Raw genomic sequence first — 21,256 nt, forward strand, 5'->3', positions numbered from 1 at the left:
GTAAAATAATAATTTTTATGCAAGAGTTTTAGTGTTTTGATTAACTGGCTCACAAATTGTCTCCAGTTATCTTACATATTTCCCAGTGTTGGCCAAGGCAAATTGTAAAGTTGGCAGAACTTTTTTGAGACCTCATTCCTTTAAATTGTCCTCTATCCCTCTGTCCCCCACCCCCAAAAGTTGCCTAATTTTGAACTCACCCAAATGTATCTTTTTTAAATAATAACTTTCCTTGGCTTGGTCACTTCATGGGGATTTATGGTTTTGAGGACTTCAACCTAGAGCCTTTTTGATCACACCACCTGTACCACTTTTGACAACCCATACTATTCATATTCCCCAAAGTAATTATTCCCTGATGCAGCTTGTCCTTTGAAAAGTATACTACACCAGACTATCATTAGCTAATGTCCTAAACTAATATAGAGAATAAATAATAAGTTTTGCCGGGTACGGTGGCTCACGCTTGTAATCCCAGCACTTTGGGAGGCCGAGGCGGGCGGATCATGAGGTCAGGAGATCGAGACCACGGTGAAACCCCGTCTCTACTAAAAATACAAAAAATTAGCCGGGCGTGGTGGCGGGCGCCTGTAGTCCCAGCTACTCGGTGAGGCTGAGGCAGGAGAATGGCGTGAGCCCGGGAGGCGGAGCTTGCAGTGAGCCGAGATTGTGCCACTGCACTCTGGCCTGGGTGACAGAGCGAGACTCTGTCTCAAAAACAATAAAAATAAAAATAAAAATAAAATAATAAAAATAAAATAAAATAATAAGTTTTAAAAATATTTAATTTGGTGCATTTTATCCCCCTCCTAGATCACTAGCATTTTTATTGTAATAAAATTTTTGGAGAGAATGTTCTTACCTTGGCCGGATTATTTTTTAGGATGATATTTAGGATCTAATATTAGATTGTAAAAATCTTCTTACTTTTTAATAACAAAAACCATGATTACTCTTGCACCATCCTAATAGGAGAAGAGAACCAATATTGGAAATATTTTCATATCATAAAATTATGTAAATCATGCCTAGTCTCATAAAAGGAGTTACCCCAAATATTTGTTGAATTCTTGATTATTCACATCCAACTGGCAAATCTTTGTACAGTTTTATCAGATCTGCTCATAGAAATATATCTTTTTCTACAATCCTATCCAATCTTTTTCTATTGACAGCTTATCCTATTAATGTAATATCATCATATTAATATAATATTAATGGTCTGGTACCTAAATTTTTACTTTCTCTGCCCATTGCATGATATATTTTAGAGTTGGTGAATCAACAACAACATAAAGTAACATTTCAGTCCCATTTTCTAAAGCTGATGAATCAGCAAAAACACAAAACTCTGTTTTATCTTCACCTTACATATAATCTCACTCCAATAAACCACATTGGGAAGAAGATATATCTGTAAAAGGGACAGAGAACCCTGTGCTTTAAGGAACTCCATATGTTTTATATCCTTGCATTAATGAGGCACAAAATTGAAACTGTGGAGTGAAAAAGTATAAAAATATGGAAAGATTTTTTTTTTTTTTTTGAGACAGAGTTTCTCTCTTGTTGCCCAGGCTGGAGTGCAATGGCGTGATCTCGGCTCACCACAACCTCTGCCTCCTGGGTTCAAGTGATTCTCCTGCCTCAGCCTCTCGAGTAGCTGGGATTACAGGCATGCACCACCACGCCTGGTTAATTTTGTATCTTTAGTAGAGATGGGGTTTCTCCATGTTCGTCAGGCTGGTCTCGAACTCCCCACCTAAGGTGATCCACCCGCCTTGCCCTCCCAAAGTGTTGGGATTACAGGTGTGAGCCACCACGCCCAGCAGAAACTTTTTTTAAAGGAATTTATATCAAGTGTGTTTACATTTAGGAGCTGAAGCACTGTTTTCAGAAATGCCAATTTGATACTAGGGATCATCATGCTGTTTTTCCATTATCTTAAATTCAGAAATAAGTGGCTTGGAACTAAAATTATTTACCATTTGGACTTCAAAAGCTTGATCAAAGCAAGACACACGTTTAAAAGAGAATCAAGTCTTAAACCAGATTATTAAAAGAGCCCTAAATTTTTGTTTCAATGACATATCATAAATAGTTGAACATATTTATTAAGGAGAAATATTTCTACATCATTTCAGCAAACTATTTTGATATTTAATTGGAAATGACAGACCATATTGAAGTTTGTTAAAAGAATCTTATTAATAACAACTTCACAGACACCACAACCACTGCCGTAGTCTCCATTAGTAAAACTAAAGGGGAATTTGTGAGTTAATAGAATGGGAATAAACATACACAATTGAAGGCAGGTCCAAATCAAGAATGATGTGGCCAGCTAGACGTGTGTTGGGGAAATTTTGATTTTTGCCTTCCTACAGGTAAAAGAAAAACTAGCAAGCACTGAATCATTAGTTCATAAATTAGAGAGTATTTGTTAAAGAGGACCCCCTTGTGAATAGACTTGTAGGATGGGTTGGGAAAAAAACCTAGATATAAATCAAAACAAAGAAACTGTATGCTTCTCTAGATCTTATCCAAACTTCAGTATAAAAGTTAGACTGGAAACTCCCCAGCATATTTTTTTCTTGGGATGTTTCCAATATGTTTCATTTTCAACTAAGATAGAAAAAAAAAATCACAATGAAAGTCTTCATGGCAAATTATGTGAAACCAAGAAAATGCAGAAGTTTTGTTTTTTTTTTACAATGAAAATTTTTGAAATCTGAAAATGCTAAATTTAATTACAGAGAGTTCGGATAGCCAGAAACTTCAACCTAATTTACTTAAATCCAATTAAAGAAAGTTATTATAAATTGCTCTCCCATATAATATTTCTACAGGTAATTTTGTGCTTATCCAGTGGTATGATTTCTGAAACCTGAATATCAACACATGATCGTAATGTCTTTAGGATATGAAAATCACATCTACATACACGCACTTATACACAAACACTCTCTAAAATAACCAGACATTGTTAAAGAGACCCTCTTCTCATACCACAGCTATATACAAATGATATTTATGAACCATTTAGACCTCTTCAAATTGCATTGGCCCCTTGGGGTACACTGAAATCACAATCTGTTTATTTTTTTCTTGGGTTGTTATCTCTGTTCTTTGCTTCCATCTGTCTTTTCCTTGGTATCCTATCCCCATTTTTCCCATACATTAATATTCTCCTTTATAAACTTTTAATATTTCCCTTAAAAATGGTTTTGCATTTTGAAGCTTGTTTGTTCTTATTCCTTTTTTTAGATGGAATACCAGAGAGAACACTTTTCTAATTGTTTAGTGTGATTATTATAAATATCCAAAATCAGAGGACAAAAGATATGTATGCTAATGTGATCTGCCATACAGCATAAGACAATGCAATTATTTAAAAATCAGACTTATCTATTGTTGTTTAACTTTTATAATTTTCAATAAATGTTAGTCTCATAATTTAAATACAGTTTTTATTGAAGTTTAACATACTTTTTAAAATAATTATTTTCTTGTCTTTTTTGTTTCCAGGAGTGAAATGAGGTTTTTTCTTTTTATTCTGCTAAATTATATTATTTTACTGATGAGTAAGATAAGCTTCTGTTAGAATAAAGTAATTATTTACAGAGAAATGGTAAAATCTGAAAAGGATAATATAAATTTTTGATCAAACAATGAATGAATTTTGGACAACTTATGGAAACATGGAAAATTGATTGATAATTTTTACTGTTTAATCCTGTACTTATTTCTTCAAGTTTGCTACAAAGGAATTAGGGATATTAAAGAAACATTTGCTCAAGAGATTTTCATTATAAAAAAGTTCTAATAAACTATTTTAAAAATATAAGTGCTTAGGTAATTCTTAACTTGATGGGTCCCTCTATTGTGAGCCTACACTTTTATCAGTAGACTAGACTATATTTCTACTACCTGTTTGGGCACATGAAGTTAGAGTATCTACTTCTAAACTATAATTATCCATATAAATAGGAGTTTATTTTTTATTTTCTTATAAAATAAATCAATGATAATCATTTGATTCTGTGCTGGATAAAAATTATTCTTCATGGAGACTGTCTGATATGGGGAAGAGTGAGAATTCTAGAGGTAAATCAAATTGAATCCTGCTTCCAACCATAACAAAACCATGACCTTGGGTACAGTAACCTCTCAGAGACTCCCTCATTTGTTAAAAAGAAAAAAAAAGTGATAATAATAGTAATATTGACCTTAGAGTGTCCTTGTAGGACTCAAAAGAGATGATGTGTGTAACGCTCTTTACATAGTTTGTCACATAGCAACTGTTCAATTACCATCATCATCATGATTAACAATCGTAGTCGCACACAGTTTAACACAGGAAAATAGCTCTCAGCAACACAGGAAAATACATCCAACAGCCTGATTTTTGGAAGTTAATTATACTCATTCTGATTACTTATGCATTTTTTTTCTTGTGAAAAAGAGTGGTGACACAGAAAACCCTGAAGTTTTCATGGGTTAAGGTGCCTGAGATAATAAGTAATATAGAGAAATACCTAGATGAGGACATTTTCCATAAAAATTGGCTTCAAGAACATTAAAATAAATGTCCAATTGCAGAATGTCAATCTGCCTGACAGTGTAAATCTCCTTAAAGCAATTTAATTCAGATTAAAAAGATAACTTGGCTTATGCAGCAGAATGAGGGATCTGTTTCAAATCCATCACATTAACACTATCAATAACCCACTATGACCCATGATTGAGTAGTTTTAATTAAGTTCAGTTAGGGTATTGGGGGAAGGGTGCATTATTTAGCCCCTCATTAATAGTTAAAGTGATTATTAAAAATATCTCTATAACTGTTGTAGTTTGAGAATCTTTCTTTTTTATTGAATTTATTGTTTTCTTTGCTACAGAGCAATACCATTTAGGGAACTCTGTCTCCTAGGAGTTTTAATGCTACCCCACTTCCAGCACTATAAAACAGAGGCCTGCTGTTTTAATCACGCCTCTCTCTCTCTCAATGTTGTTTGCGCCCTGGTACAACCCATCTGCCTTGAATCTAGTGCTCCACTGGGGCTGCACACATCTGCCAGCCAGACTACCTTCGTACACAATTACTCAATCCACCGTAAGGCTCTTTAATAGGAAACAAGTGTGACAAAGGCAAGCCTCCTTTTTTTTTTTTTTTCTCCTCCCTTTTAAACCACAGAGTCAAATAGCTCTAATAGAGATGAAGCCTGATAGATCCGCCCAGGTGTAGGTGAAATGGTAGAGCCTCAGGGGTAATAGATTCTGTGCTCTCGTGCTGAAGTTTAGTGCTGTGTCCTGACGGGCTCTCTAGCATCAGTGTGATGGGCTGCTCCTGGTACAGTTACAAAGTGAAAATGCTTCTTGCCGCTCACATTTGTGCCTAATCTGGAGGGCAACCTGGAGCTAGGTAAGAACAGAACAGCCCTTTCACTTCAACGCATGGACAAAGGACAACAAATGCAGTAAGTGGAAAAAATTATCTTTCTTTCTTTTACTTGGGAATTAAGGGTGTTTACTCCCAGGGAATCCTCTAAAGACCGTGCAAAAGTGAACTAGGACAAAGCTTATGTTCATAACCCCATTAATTTCTCCAGTTTCATTTTGCACAATGCCCTGGCACTGTCATTAATACTTAAATGCTCCTGAAGTGACTCCTCATTCAGAAGGTCTCGGAACTGAAATGTGGTGCTAATAATACTGTTAATTCAATCCTGTATTTTGGCGTATTAACTGCTGCTTCTGGGTGAAATGTCCTTTATTACTGTCAAAAATGATGGTTGCAAGTGTTTTGTCAGTTTCGAGAACACACAAAAAAATCTTTAAAGCACATACCCTTCTTGAAAATGGATTTCACTTTTATGCATAACTATACTGCTATGTTACTCTTCATACATTAATGTGAGGAATTCGCTTATAATTTTTGCCTAACAAATCTGTTCTATAGCTTGATCTCTTACTAGAGAAGTGACACTAAAAACTCTAAGAGTATTAGGTTGTAGCAGCAATGACAATGATAGTGAATTTTTAAAACAAACAAAACAAAACAAAAGGTCATTTGTCTAATAACATAAGATATATTAAAACCAGATGTACGAAATCTCAACTTTGACTTTTTAGTCTTTCATGCTTGGTTTAAAGCAGTCTTCACATTGCGTTTATTTTGCATTTACAACTTTGGATTCACCATTAAACTATGTTTGAACTTGAAGTTCAGATTTGATCTAAGTACAGCCTTGTTCCTTGAGCCCCCTACTCTGATTTTTACTTGGCTGTGGGGAATCTTTTTACTACTCTACCATATATTCTGAATTGTGTTAACAGGCTAACTGTGGTGGACTTTCAGGTGGAATGTCAGCCAATGTAAAAGAATGTGTTTGCTGCTCAAATGTATGATGCTTCATGTAAGAAATAAACACATAGAACATATGCCCTACCAAAGATTCAAGTTATTAATGATTTCTGAATTAATCCATCAAACATTGCACAAAGCTGATCAGATTAAAGAGAATGCAAGAAAAACTTTCTGCATTTCTTATCTATTAATAGTCATTTGAGTTGATTTTTTTAAATTTAACCATTATTAATTTGAAAAATTAGTCTGGAAGACATTGTCATTTCAAAAGGCAATGCACATATGTAGAGTAGATAGACAGGCAAAATTAGACAAAACAGTATTGCACTGTTTAAATGATTCCCCATCGGCCAATGTTTTGTTTTTATTTTCTAACTATTATAGATGGACATCATTGAAAATGATGATTTAAAAGCCATGACGGTAGAATCCTGATGACTCCTTTGTGTATATTCAGAAATGATTTAGCTTGGATAAAGTTGCTGCTATGAGAGGTTTAATTAATTACTTCTAGTTAAATATATTTCTTTAAGAATTGCATTTGACATTACTGATGGTGGAGTAAACGGAGTTTCACAGTCATTCTTCATGAAATACTTTAACCGACAATCGTTGGCATTGAATAGCGGTCAATGTCTACCCCCTACAGGGAGAGATTCTAATTTCACTATGCCTTCCCCAGCACATGAATGCCATAGAGTACAGTTCACACATATGAATGCCCTAACCGTGTCAATGACTTCAACAAGTGCCCCTTAATGAAAAGGTCAGCACTGTGATTAATAGGAAGCTGATTTCAAAGGCTGGACCTCACTTCAACACGGCATTTAGGTTTGTTTCTTCTTGATTTACTCCATTTGCTTTTCAAAGTGTAATAAAAATCAAGTAGTATTATATTGCACATTTTTAATGCATTGTGGTTGCTTTTATATGACAGCAACACAACAGTATATTCGGTTTAGTAAAGAAAAAATAACAACTAAGTGAAAAAATCCATCAAGCTAATAATTGGTGAATGAAAATTTTACTCTTTATCGAAATGGAATATATAGCCTTTGCCTAAGTTTCAGTTAATTTAATGAACTTTTAAAAGGCACTGTATGGATAAAGGTAGAGTGGAAAAAAGGTCTGATTTTTTAACCTAGGCTTATTATGCTTAAACACTAGCTATGTGCTAGCAAGTGAATATAAACACGTAACTCATAAAGATAATGATTTTTCACTAATGGTGAAAAATCATTGATGAATATAGCTGAGCGAGGATGAATACAGTAATTTTAATCCTAGTGACAACCTTAAAGAAGACTTATAATGGTGGTGGTGTTATAGTCTTTCCAGTTAAATTTTTTTTTTTTTTTTTTTTGCTGGAAAAGCATTGTGATTATATCCAACTTACATTTTTTAAGATAATTCTTTTTACTGGAATTATAATTTGTTAATAAATATCCTATAAAATTAAGGCAATGAATAAATTAAGTGGTCCTTAAATATGTTTAAAATTTTTTCATGTATTATGCATTTTGTGTCCCTGTGGCTTTATCTATACATGTTTTCAAATAAGATTGCAATATAAGTAATTAAAGAATACAAACAATATAAGTATATATACTATATTTATTACATATGAAAATTGCTATATGCTTAGAGGAAAATTTTTAGAAGACGTAGGATATATCAACTTATTCTAAGGGATATTCTCTTTCTAATAAATTTTCTTTTTTAACCACATATCAACACTTATATAACTTATTAACTTCATGTTCACTTACAGTGAAGGAATTATATTAGACATCAAGATTGAAAGTGTAGAAAAAAGGAGTTCAATTTTGAACGCCAATATCGCACAAGAGGAGCTTTCAACAGCCACTCAAGGAAGAGAAAAATCTAGTAACTCTGTAAAATGGGCACAGTGCTTCCTAGATGTGTCACATTTTGTCAATGGCCACAGCTACGTCTTCCCAGTATTCCATTATTCAAGATTCCATTTTTTTTGCTCTGAGTTGGAAGCCAACTACTTCCGAGTTCTAATGAATAACATTAGTGGGCTCTCACAAAATAAATTCCTCGAAACTGCTCTAAACATGCCATGATTTATTTAATCCTTACAGTCCAATGAAGTAGACAGTGTTCCTATTCCCATTTACGAATGTGAAAACGGAGTGGTTAAGGGTTAGTGACGTGCAGATTGTGATATGGTTTGGCTCTGTGTTCCCACCCAAGTCTCTCCATGAATTGTAATAATCCCCATGTGTCAAGGGCGGTACCAGGTGGAGATAATTGAATCATGGGGGCGGTTTCCCCCGTGCTGCTCTCCTGATAGTGAGTGAGTTCTCACGAGATCTGATGGTTTGACGAGAGGCTTCCTTCTTTGCTCAGCACTCATTCTGTCTCCTGCTACCCTGTGAAAAGGTGCCTTCTGCCATTATTGTAAGCTTCCTGAGGCCTCCTCAGCCGTGTGGAACTGTGAGTCAATTAAACCTCTTTTCTTTTTAAATTATCCTGTCTCCGGTATCTCTTCATAGCAGTGTGAATGAAGGTAGTAAATAGTGTAACTTGGGTTCGAATTAACTTTGCTTGAGGGAAAATGCTACCCCAACCACCGGACTGTACTACCTCTCTAATAGGTGACTTCGTTATTAGTGGAAAGTTAGCTTTATCTCTGACCATCTTATCGGGACTACTTGAATTTAGAAAGAAATTCCAAAATGAATTTGATGGAATGCCCAATCAAATAAAGCATAAATAGTTGGTTGTCAATCAAGGAGTATGATCTCACTTCGGGTTACATATCTCAATACTTTACCCCACTATTTTCAGAGGTTTGACTATAGGTGAAGGAGTTGCAGTTATATTTCTGACATGTGAGGAAGAGCTGACCCTGCAACTCTCACTCATTTCACATGTCCACACCTGTTAATAGTGGGCCTCTGGAAAGTTTGTCTCCTCAGGGTATTTCCAACCCAGCGATGTCTGGCTGACTGACAAACAGAGATCACTCTAATCACAATAGTCTTTCAATGAGAGTCACCTAAACACATTCCCGCCTGCAAGGCAGTGAAAAAAAAATGAGCTGTCAAGCACTTTCAAAGACTTTTAGGCCTCAGTTATTCAATAGGACTATCTGGATATTTGTTTTTTGAAAGATAGAATGCCAATTGAATTTTCTTCTTATCTGTGGGGAGTATGTATATATGTATGTATGTGTGTGTGTGTGTGTGTGTGTGTGTGTGTATATGAAGAAACATAGCCTGGAAAACACCTCTTTGTAATATTTCATTTAAAATATAATTTCCTAGAACCTACGTATGTGGTATGTCTCTCTAGTGGAAAACATTCTTCTCAAGACAGACATTCATCACTATGATTGAGATTCTTTGTGAAGAAAATAAAAACAAAATATTTATGACAAAAAAACCTTATATCTCATATTTTTAATATTATAGGTTTATCCTTTCCCATATAAACACAGGAAATTCATTTTAAAGAGAGATTTCATTTTATTTTTAACAGTCCATATTATTATAATTATTAAACCAACACATAGTTTACTTTTAGAAACACAAGCAGACTTATGCAAGACAAATGGAATGAACACAAGGAAATTCCTTCAAACCTGAGCAACCCCAACTCATTTTCTACAAAACAGTAGGTAGAAATAAATGTTCCTTTAATTCTCATTTTTCCTTTGGTTTGTATAAAAGATATTTAAATATGATCAGCATTTATAAAGTCATAGACTATTCTTGTTTTTTTTTTAAAGAGAAAAAATGGTTTTTAAAAACTAATCTCAAGATCCTGGAAAAATTAATCTGTGGTGACAGGATCTGAAAGCTCTAAATACCTTGAGGATTGATGATTACTTAAAAACAGTGGCCAAAGACTTCCTCTATCACTATCATTAGTCAAAGAGATCCACAGGTTAACTTCTTGAAGTTAATCTTATCCTCATAAATCTTTTTTGAATTATCTAGTAACTATTTTTATTTGTAGGTTCATCTTAAGTGGAAAAGTGTTTCCCTCTTTCTGTTCTTACTTGACATTACAAGCTTTTCACCAGAGAACCAGTCTAGAATTAATTCTTATGCTAATTGCTTCTGGCTCATGTTCCAGGGAAATACTGGGAACACTGCAGACCTAGACATTGCTGGTGGACACTTCTATCCAGATCTGGGTAGAAGTCTCTGCTCACTTCCACGGTTTCAAACAACCTGAAGTTCCAGCCCGCAGTCACAACAATCAACCCAACTCATGGTCTTCCCTTTGCATGGAGTGGGGGGGAGGGGGCGGCGGCTCTTGGTCCCAGTTTCCCTACATGAGTTAGACTCCTGGCCACCTGGGTCTGGATTTGCAGGCAGCCAAAATCTAATATTTTTTCATTTCTAGCCCTGCTTAATATTAAACATTTCTTTTCATTTGAGGCCCATTAAAATACCCATTTTTTTAAGCATGGGTATAAATTTTTAATATTATCATTGCTATATGTTCACAGTAGAAGTTAGCTGCAGGTATGTCTAAAGCAAGAAATCAAAGAGGCATCTAATTAGTAGTAACTTCACTTTTGTTTTATTACTTAATATTGTGCATTTCAAATTTGTATGAAAGAGACAGGAATCGTCAGTATTCTATCTGTACTTCTATTAAAAGCTTGAGGATTTAATCTTATTTTTTCTGGTGAGATGCACTAATATGCTTGAATTTTACATGCTACATAATCATGTTTTTCTGACAAATAATATTTTTGGTCACTCTCAAACTTATTTTCCTGAAATAAATTAAACGCTATTAACTATGCAATGCATTTCTGTGTTTATAATTATACTTGACTAACTCACAAATCCAAAATTCTCTATAAAGAGAAGAGTGAGCATTAAGTAAAAACATGGGGCTCGGGTCCTCTTTGTGACAATCACTGCCTTGTTTTCAAAATGTACAGAGTATCCATCATGCAACATTTGTGTGAATACTTGTGAATAAACTTTGCAAAACTATTTGTAAAGTACTATAGGGAATTCTGAGAAGTTATAAGAAAGAAAAGAACATAGGAGCATGCACAAGCCGTATATATGATGTTTCATGTAATACGCTTGGTAGACTTGTAAAATATTTTAGATGTGGTGTAGGAATAAATCTTTGATGTAATTTGGTTTTTGTATTTGTTTTTGTTTTTGTATTTTGAGACAGAATCTCGCCCTGTTGCCAGGCTGGAATGCAATGGCACGATCTTGGCTCACTGCAACCTGCAACTCTCTGGTTCAAGTGATTCTCCTTCCTCAGCCTCCCAAGTATCTGAGATTACAGGCACGTGCCACCACACCCAGCTAATTTTTGTATTTTTAATGGAGACAGGGTTTCACCATGTTGGCCAGGATTGTCTTGAACGTCTGACCTCATGATCTGCCTGCCTCAGCCTCCCAAAGTGCTGGGATTACAGGCGTGAGCCACCGTGCCCAGCCTGTAATTTGTTTTATATCATATAAACCATAATGCCTATTTTCCTCTTTAGATTAAAATATGTTGTAATGATACCTAATCGTTAAACATTTTTCTAAGTCTAATTTCCATTTCACCAAAAATCAAAATTTCTTTCTCTGGCCAAGAAAACACTTATCAAACCTTTTCCCAATTTGTAAACTTGATGAAGGACTCATTTGATTAACACTATTTCTAAATGAACCTCTTCTCTACCCCAGTTTTCAACAATTTCAGAAATGAAACAAAGTTAACAATGGGAGCCCCAAATCTTTATTACTTGAAAGTAAGCCCTACAATACTGAACCTTTGAATTAAGTTTGGTTTACCCATTCAATCACAGCTAATATTGGTTTGAAGCATGGTAAAGAAGAGAATATTGTTAGTACTGGTAAGGATGTCTGAAATTCACATAAAGCGGAAGCAGTAAATCACACTTGCAGTCTCAGCACATTTGGAGGCCTAGGTAGGAGGATTGCTAGAGCCCAGGAGTTCATGACTAGCCTGGGCAATATGGCAAAACTCCACCTCTACAAAAGGCAAATACAAATATTAGGGGTGGTGTGTGCCTGTAGTCCCAGCTACTCAGGAGGCTGAGGCAGGAGAATTGCTTGACCTCAGGAGGTCGAGGCTGTAATCAACTATGATCGCCCCACTGCACTCCAGCCTGGGTGACAGAGTAAGACCCATTTTTTCAAAAAAAAAAAAATTACATAAAATATTAACATGTATTTTCATGTTTGCTCTCAGCTACCCCATGAAATAGTACGAAAAATCTTTGATTTTTTTCACTTCTTAAATAATGATAGAAGTATATTTTATCACATCCAATACTGTGGCCAAATACATGAAAATTTGAGTACTGTTAGTTTATGTGCAAACATTTACATTTTATTTAAACTATTAAAAAATATGTTAATAAATATGGAAAAGGAACGTTACTGCAGTAACTACTATGTGTCATGTGGCTTACATTATCTTATGTAATCTTTATATTAACAAATAAAGGTAGATTTGCCATTTCCATTTTACAAATGAGCAATGTGTTCTATTTTCTTGACTTTCTAAAGAAGATTAAGCATACAGAAATCTATTCAGATGACTAATCCAATTATAAAAGCAGTAAATGTGTACAAACATGCCAAGATGCCAACATGCAGTGCAGGTTGCAATAGAAACTGTTTGTATTATAGTTCCATTCCTTTGGACTGGAATTTAGAGACTTGTACTACTTCAATATATTATGATCCTTAAGGATGAGCATTCATACTTTATTTGAGTCATAAGTGTCTTAAGAGCATCAGTATTGCCATCATATTTTGATTCAAGAAACAAGTAATGCCGTTCTTTGGAATATATTCTACTTTGGCACTTTTATGAGGATATAATGTTAAAGATGATGTCACCAGTCGGAAATGCTATATTTTTACATAAAGTCTTTACATCCTATGTTATGGTATATTTATTAATTTCAGTGTTACAATGTGATAAAAACTTGCTCTGTGTGTGTGTGTGTGTGTGTGTGTGTGAAAGTGAACAAGTGAATATGTGCATGCATAAGTTACTTGATAGGATTCCTATTAGATATTCCACAGTGATAGGTTTGTTAAATTAAGAAGAATTTTTATTTTGTTTAAATAACTATATAATTTTAAATAAAAGCTCTTATCACAAATTTTTATATTCACCAACAAGAAAAATGTATGCATTTAAAATATTTGTTTCCTGTTTTATTCAGTCTTTCAATGTTTTGAATATTTAGGTTAACCACTTGCTATTCTCTGCTGCTATAGGAACACTACATTTTTTTATTATTTAATGTGTAACTTTAAACTGTGTTAAAGCTACCCACAGCCTTACAGAGTGGTCTTCTGGGTAGATTATAATATTTTTAGTACTATATTATTATCAACACTGTTTTTTTTTAACTAGTCCATTTTGGAAATTATGAATTTTCCTTTTTGACTGTGACAAAACCCAGATTTTCTTTTTTCTTTTTTTTTTTTTTTTTTTTTTTTTGAGACAGAGTTTCGCTCTTGTTCTGGAGTACAGTGGCACAATCTCAGCTCGCTGCAACCTCCTTCTCCTGGGTTTAAGTGGTTCTCCTGCCTCAGCCTCCTGAGTAATTGGGATTACAGGCACGCACCACCACACCTGGCTGATTTTTTGTATTTTTTTTTTAGTAGAAACGAGGTTTCACCATGTTATCCAGGTGGTCTTGAACTCCTGAACTCAGGTGATCTGCCCACCTGAGCCTCCCAAAGTGCTGGGATTACAGGCGTGAGCCATCGTGCCTGACCCAGATGTTTTTTAAATTAGTATGATATGGGTTGTATATTCCCCACCCAGTCTTTGAAAACTTTCCTTAACAACTAGACTCAAAAAACCACAATTGGCTGCATCTGACGCTACCCTACTCAGAAGATAGAACAAGAATGAACCATGGACCACCAGCAAAGCACCACTGAGGCACAAATTCAGGCAGTCCTTAAGTAGCCCAACAACTCAGGTGCTAGCAGGCAAGGTCAAAATGTGACAAGTGAGGGAAATTCCTGGCTTGAAAGCCTCCTTCTCTATAAAAAATGATATCTTTTATAACAAGAGAGTCACAGCTTCTAGGATTCTTGCAAGGGGCCTGCCCAGTGAAAATCATCACCATATTCAGGGATACCCAAGGTTAGGGTTACTATCAGGTATTTACAATTGTCTTAGTCCTGATTCATTGTAGCAGTTAAGGGTCATTTTTCCTATAGGTAAATTTTCCTAGTAATGTGGTTGACATTCCAATTTTTATCCTTTTCAAGGGGAATGGAACTAGATAGTTAACAAAAGGTCAAATTACCATGAAGTGAAAATTTTGTTGTTAGCTCTTTATCCACGGGTAGTTAACATGGAGTTTGAGAAAATTAATTTTAAGGACTAGCATGGCCTATTCTCATTATGTCTACAAATGCAATCCTGTGCTTTAGTTTATGGTTATAGTTATTGCAGATAGAGCTCTCATTATTTATAGTTTTGATTTTCTTCCAAAACATTTTATGTATTTCTGTCCCTTCTGTAAACTTTAAAAACCACACCTACAAGTAAACATTTCAAAGGGCTGAAGGAGATTAGATTTGTTAATTAAACATTCCACGAGTATTTTGTCTTTCAGATAAGACTAAGAAAGTTTGAGACTACACTCCAAAAAAAACTAGAATTTTGAGTCTATCATGTAACTTTTTGAAATAAATAAGGTTTCACATAAGAAAAGCAGGGATTTTCTACCAAAACTCAGGATACTAGTTATGCAGCACTATCTTTAACAGTGGGAAGAGGCTATAACAGGATGCAGGCATCTAACAGCAGTCGTGGCCACAACAATAATGCCATATATAGGCCACACATGAGGTAAGCATGCCTTAAGGGAAAAATGTGAATGTGCTGGGTACTTGGGCTGTTCTATAGGGAAGCAGTGTAATGGACAAATAACACCTTGTAAATTCCTACCACTATGATCATCAGTGTTTAAAGACTGACTCCAACTGTTTTTTTAGGAAGGGCCCTGGGTTGAACAGTCTCAGAATATTTTAGGTGCATTTACTATGTTATTGCCAATGCTATTGATTAGATTTTAAAAGCACAACTAAAAATTCAAAAGAATAACCATTAATGAACACTAAATATATGTTGAATGAAATTGAGTCTACTAATTTACTGTTTAGGAATAGATATTAGATATCTATTCCTAAATCTAAGGTTTGCTATTTATTTATGATAAGTAGAGAATTAACCAAAAGTTCAGAGATTCTACTGTAGTAAAGTCAAAATAAACATGAGCTTGGACAAGTAACATTAATAGCACTTACACACTTCTTACATTAATAACATGAAGAACACTACCTCAGTATTTTAACTTGTAAAATGAGAAGTTTGAAATAGATGAGTTTGATTTTATGCCTAATTTTTCAAATGCCTATATATATAATTTCATTTATGATAAGTTAACATCAATCAACATTAAGACATAAAACAAGGTTTTAAAAATAAACTTTAGGTAGAAGCTATATTACTCTTAAAAAGATATGTACTAATTTAAACAAATCTTACTTTTACGATGCTTTTTAATGACTTACAGTCAATCATGACTAAATTAATAAACTACTCTTGAGTAAATATTCTCATTACTTGAATATTGAAAAATGAGGGCATTGATTATTTTAGTTAACTTTGCTGTCTTCTTTTGAGTGCTTATCACAAATTAAATAATTAAAATTCATTTCTTCCACTTTAAATAGATAATAATTTGCGTTTTCTATTAAAGGTAACATTTTATTCTGTCAAGCTATAGAAACTGTAATAAAATGAAGATGGTGCAATGTAATTAGCTGAAAAGAGTGAACTTCATTTATCTTGAATTATGTGTAATAAGGAAAAACATAAGAAACCATATTTAGCATTACTTAAAAAAGTATTGCAATTATTTCATATTCCTTTTGAAATCAAAGATATAAATTTTGGGGAAATATCAGAGATATATAAAGTTTATGCTAGATCTTTTTTCTATTAAACACTGCATTTCTTATTTAACAGATAGTGGATTTCAACATCAGTTGTAGCTGGCTCTTTCAATTTGGATGAATAATATACTTAAAGCATTTTTTGGGTTTATTTCCTGTAGGAAAACATCTCAGAGTTACCCTAAAAGAGCTTTGAAATAATGATCATTTTTAATTAGGTTTGGTCCCACCCTGTGCAGCAGAAGCCATTAATAATGAGACACATACAAAAGGTGAGGGTAGTAAATATTTAAAAGACCAGTGGATCCCTGAAGATTTAGATTTGCCCTCATATCTTTTCATTGATCAACCCCACCATTAGGTTGTATCTTTCTTTACTTAGAAGCCTTTGGAGCTAGAAAATACAAAGAACAGGATTGCTCCTTAGCAAATTTCAAGAGTCATCAGCTTTATCTTTGACACTCTCTCCTCACACTTTTCCAAAATCAGGGTAACTTCTCTACCCTTCTTTCAAAAACAGTCACCCTCATGCCATAGGCTTCTTTCTAACTTTAATTTTTCCCAATACTGAACTTCTGCCAACATCAGTGTTTCCAATTCATAAAGCTCTATGCTATTAAAGTCTTTATTTTATTTTATTATTATTTTTTTTTTGGTATGCTACCCACTTTCCCACTAATTCCTAAGTCAAAACACTCATCCTATTTAATACTCACTGCTACGTTATGGGAGCAAAGATTATTAAACATAGACACAGTATGTTGAAAATACAGTTTGATAGGACATCCTTAAACTGATAAAGTTCTAACACTTTGGGGGTAGTTACATTTTAAAATGAGGACACCTCCAATTCAAAAACAGATAATTATTCAGTTTCAGAAAAATTCAAAAAGAGATGAATTTCAGGTCGAGGAGCTGAGGGGCCCTTCAGTCTTGCCTTAGAGCTCTAATCTTCTGCTCAGGCCGACCCTGGGCACAACCAGCACTCTGGCTGTCAGAAGATCCGGATGTATTAAAATTCACTATGAATTTCTGGTACTCATTTATCTTTGTCTGTTTTATGCTCATGCTCTAAACATTTTGAAATCAGCTAATGGAAGAAAATTACTGAATGGAAAGATGCCCTACGAGCAGTTTTAAAACTTACTTTTAATGTTTTTGTTACTATATTTCACTTCTGCTCCATTCCAGGTGTTTCTCTTCAGTCCCTTACCTTCGCATTCTCCATTCCTAGTATACCTTCCTTCTGCAATCAAAATCCAATCTTGCAGTTGGAAATTCAGGGAGAGTGAAAAAAGTTAAAAAAACAAACAAGCAAACAAAACACCCCAGAGCCCTGCCTGAATGTTGCTAATTGAGTGAAAGTGAGGCTATTCCATCTATGATGCACTGTTCTCAGTGTTTTTTTGTAGAAATGAACATTAATCTTGTTTTAGTAAACTTCTTTATCTAATTAATCATGTTGTCATTTAAGGGTTAGTGACGTAGTATGCCTTAAATAACTGCTGGATACTTTAGACCGTCATATTAACTTAAACTTTTCTGGTTTGCCTCGCTTAAGAAAGTTTGCATTGGATTCAGAGTTAATGCACTAACCTAGCTTTGCTTTGGCTATCTGTGTTGTTGCTGTTGCTGCTGCTTTAAATTGATCTTGATATTTTGTGTGTAAAAAAGAGGAACATATGCATATTCCTAACTATTGAGCTTCTTATTTATTAGTATTGTTGTTAAATTGTTGATGTCAGCTTAATGCAGAACAGTACGTATGGCGCATCATGTCATTGACGTATGTTCACATTATTTAGGATTGTATTTTTTAAAAGAATAAAATATAGCTCTTTGACAAACATTAATTTTAAGGTTTATTTTCAGAAAATTCATGATTTTCTGAAATCTTGAGCTACATAGTATCTTTACCTTCTCTGAATTCTATAGCATGTCTCATCTGTGTCATTTATTTGATAACTGCCCATACTGATGTATTTCCATACCTAGTTCTATTCTCTGCTAGATACTAAGCATTTTTAACACAGGGGCCATGATGTCTACGTTTTTGTGTGCAACACAGCCATGACAAAATAGGTGTTCAATAAGTACTTCTTGATTGAAAGTTGACCATTCCACCCTATAAATGCAGGTTAAAGGGTCTTTACCTATGTCTCTATCCCCCATTTGCTGTTTAATTGGCTATTAGCTAGAACTGATTGATAGACATAAAGACTTTTTTTTAAGGAATTGACAGCTATGTAAATATAGCACTTAACCTTAAGCACTTAGCCATTAACCTTAATCACTGTCCATTAACCTTAAAGCACCCCAGGTTTCTCCCCTTACAATCCCCCAAAGCAGACCCTACTCGATGCATTTTTTACCATGAAAAATAATCTTAGTAGAATGTCTTTATTGTTCTGTGGATAGCTGTAAAAATTATATTTTGAAAAAGAACACTTGACCTAATTGTTTTATAGTTACTAATGTATTTTCCAGATGTCCAAAGAAAGATAAGAAATTGGGAAATTATTTTGAGGAGCACATTAGTATATATTTGACAAGAGAAGGACTAGAGGATGCTTTTATAAGTATGATTGTATTTAAGGTTGATAATCACAAGCGTGTCATATCACCTTCTATTTAACTTAGAAAATTTATAAAAAATAAATAATATTTTCTATAGCTATTGCTAAAAAGATTTAATTATTGTTAATTCCAGACATGTGGAATTAACTAATAATTTTAAGAATAGAAACTGCTTGATATTTTCTAACTAATGTCAAATTATAACAGAGAAAAAGAATAAATGAAATTCCTTTCTTTAAACATAACACTTTAGATTTGTTTTTTTTAATATTCTTGTCCCATAAATCTAACTAATTATATTGAAATATTACCTTTTAAAATAATCCTTTGTAGTCTACAAAATCTATATTTTCTCTTTTGGGTGTTTCACGAAGACCATATGAAATAATAATTATACATTATTGGAAAGAAACAAAATTTCATGTTAATATATTCCAATTTATTGTATTTTTAATCATGGTTTTATTTTCACCAAGACCTATATTTACTAAGTATGAATTGAGTAAAATAACATTACAAAGTTGCAAAAAGTTTTGTGTGTAATTTTATATGCAATTATGTTTTATGACTAATCCTTGGGGTGAAAACAGTAAGTCAGGGAAGTTCCCATTGTATTCTGAACATAATACATCTTAGGGTGAGGTCAGGTAGAGTGTGGGAGGATGGCTGGGGATGGGGAGGTAGAAAGAACACCTTGGTATATTCAGGAAAGCAACTTGATACTAATGGACTGATTATTTTTAGCTTTGCCAGAGTGCTCAGTTTTGCTCCAAGTCCCGCAGGGAACTGACACTAGAAGGTGTGAGCAACTGAGGGCAGGGGAGGGTCTCTCTTACCACTAAATTTCAAAGTATATTTTAACGAATGTGAAATCTCACTGGAATAACAAACCAGTGTAACATGATGACTTCAACTCTAAAAAGATGTTACCTCAACACCAGGCTGCTTAGCTGTTCATTTGGAATTTTACAGTTACCTAACATAGGAGGAAGGTGATAATGAGGGTGATTTGGCAAAAGAAAGTCCAGGCAGAATGAACTCCATAAAGGCAAATCAAATGCCAACACTGACCATGTGTTTTGAAAATCAATAAATCAATAACTTTCACAGAAATTGCCAGCCTATATTTATTTCACTCACTGAACATTTTTACCATGCAGTCATTCATGACCAAGAGGATGCTCTCAGAGATAGACATATGCTAAGAGGATATTAATTCACTGTTTCATTCTTTATTTTGTAGATCTCACACCCCAACACCTCTAAAGATATGGAAATATATCTTAGTTATATCACTATACACAGGCCTTCTTTTCACACAAGATGATGAAAAAACAAGCAAATTTAGCTGAGAATCTGAGCAAATAAGTGGGAGTAAATTTCTATCTTTTCAGAATGTCTTCTCCAATATACACATTTTATTTACTTAAACAACATTGCTTGAGGAACCATTTTATGCAAAGAATATTTTGAGTCTTTTTTTTTTTTTTTTTTTTTTTTTTTTTTTTTGAGACAGAGTCTCACTCTGTAGCCCAGGCTGGAGTACAGTGCTGTGATCTCGACTCACTGCAACTTCTGTCTCCCAGGTTCAAGCGACTCTTCTGTCTCAGCCTCTCCGAGTAGCTGCGACTACAGGCGCCCTCCACCATGCCCGGCTAATTTTTTTGTATTTTTAGTAGAGATGGAGTTTCACCATATTGGACAGGCTGGTCTTGAACTCCTGATCTTGTGATCCTCCCACCTCGGACCCCAAAGTGCTGGGATTACAGGCATGAGCCACAGCACCCTGCCTATTTTCAGTCATTTTAATTGTTGAAATAGTGATGTAAACATGTGAAGGATGTGTTTTTGAAGTCTTTTTGTTTTTTTTACAAACACATGGCATATACTCTACCACTTTGCTTTTTACTTTACAGAGGAACGACTAGAAGTAAGATAAGTCTCTTTCCTTTAGCACAAGTGTTAAGTGTTATAAAAGAGGTTAATTAAATACTGGAAAACTGATCAAAATGTTATCTTATTATTTTTTCCTTCAGAACATGGCTAAGAATTATTAATAATGGTAGTTATGTCTCTAAGTTACAAGAAATAGTCAACTTAATGTCAGCACAGTGAAGAGCAAAGTATTGATATTGTACAAGTTTGTTTCTTGCATTAGATTTTCAGCTACAATGTAAAGAATCTGGAATCAATAATTTGTGTGTTGTTTTCTAACTCTTTTTTTCTACTTTATCACTTTTTGGTTAATTTATCCATTTTAATTATTACATCTAAGGAATACAAGATTTTAATATCTTATTTTTCTAGTTAATAGCAACACAATATATTCAGTATTTATAAATGA

The 21,256-nt window shown here is 34.2% G+C and overlaps 1 protein-coding gene across 3 annotated transcripts in view; it reads left to right on the plus strand.

Annotated features, from left to right (window-relative positions):
• The first annotated feature begins 5,385 nt into the window (after positions 1-5,385).
• Positions 5,386-21,256, plus strand: part of SEMA3A (semaphorin 3A) — a 530,580-nt gene continuing 514,709 nt past the window's right edge. The window contains exons 1-2 of one of the 3 annotated variants that reach the window (XM_063642072.1): positions 5,386-5,477; positions 8,744-8,830. The gene's annotated coding sequence lies outside the window, so the exon portion shown is untranslated. Of the gene's footprint in view, positions 5,478-8,743; positions 8,831-21,256 lie in introns of those variants that run through there. The other 2 variants (XM_055283377.2, XM_063642071.1) reach the window with 2 other exon arrangements.

Source organism: Symphalangus syndactylus, chromosome 6 (genome assembly GCF_028878055.3).
Source record: "Symphalangus syndactylus isolate Jambi chromosome 6, NHGRI_mSymSyn1-v2.1_pri, whole genome shotgun sequence".
Lineage (NCBI taxonomy): Eukaryota > Metazoa > Chordata > Mammalia > Primates > Hylobatidae > Symphalangus > Symphalangus syndactylus.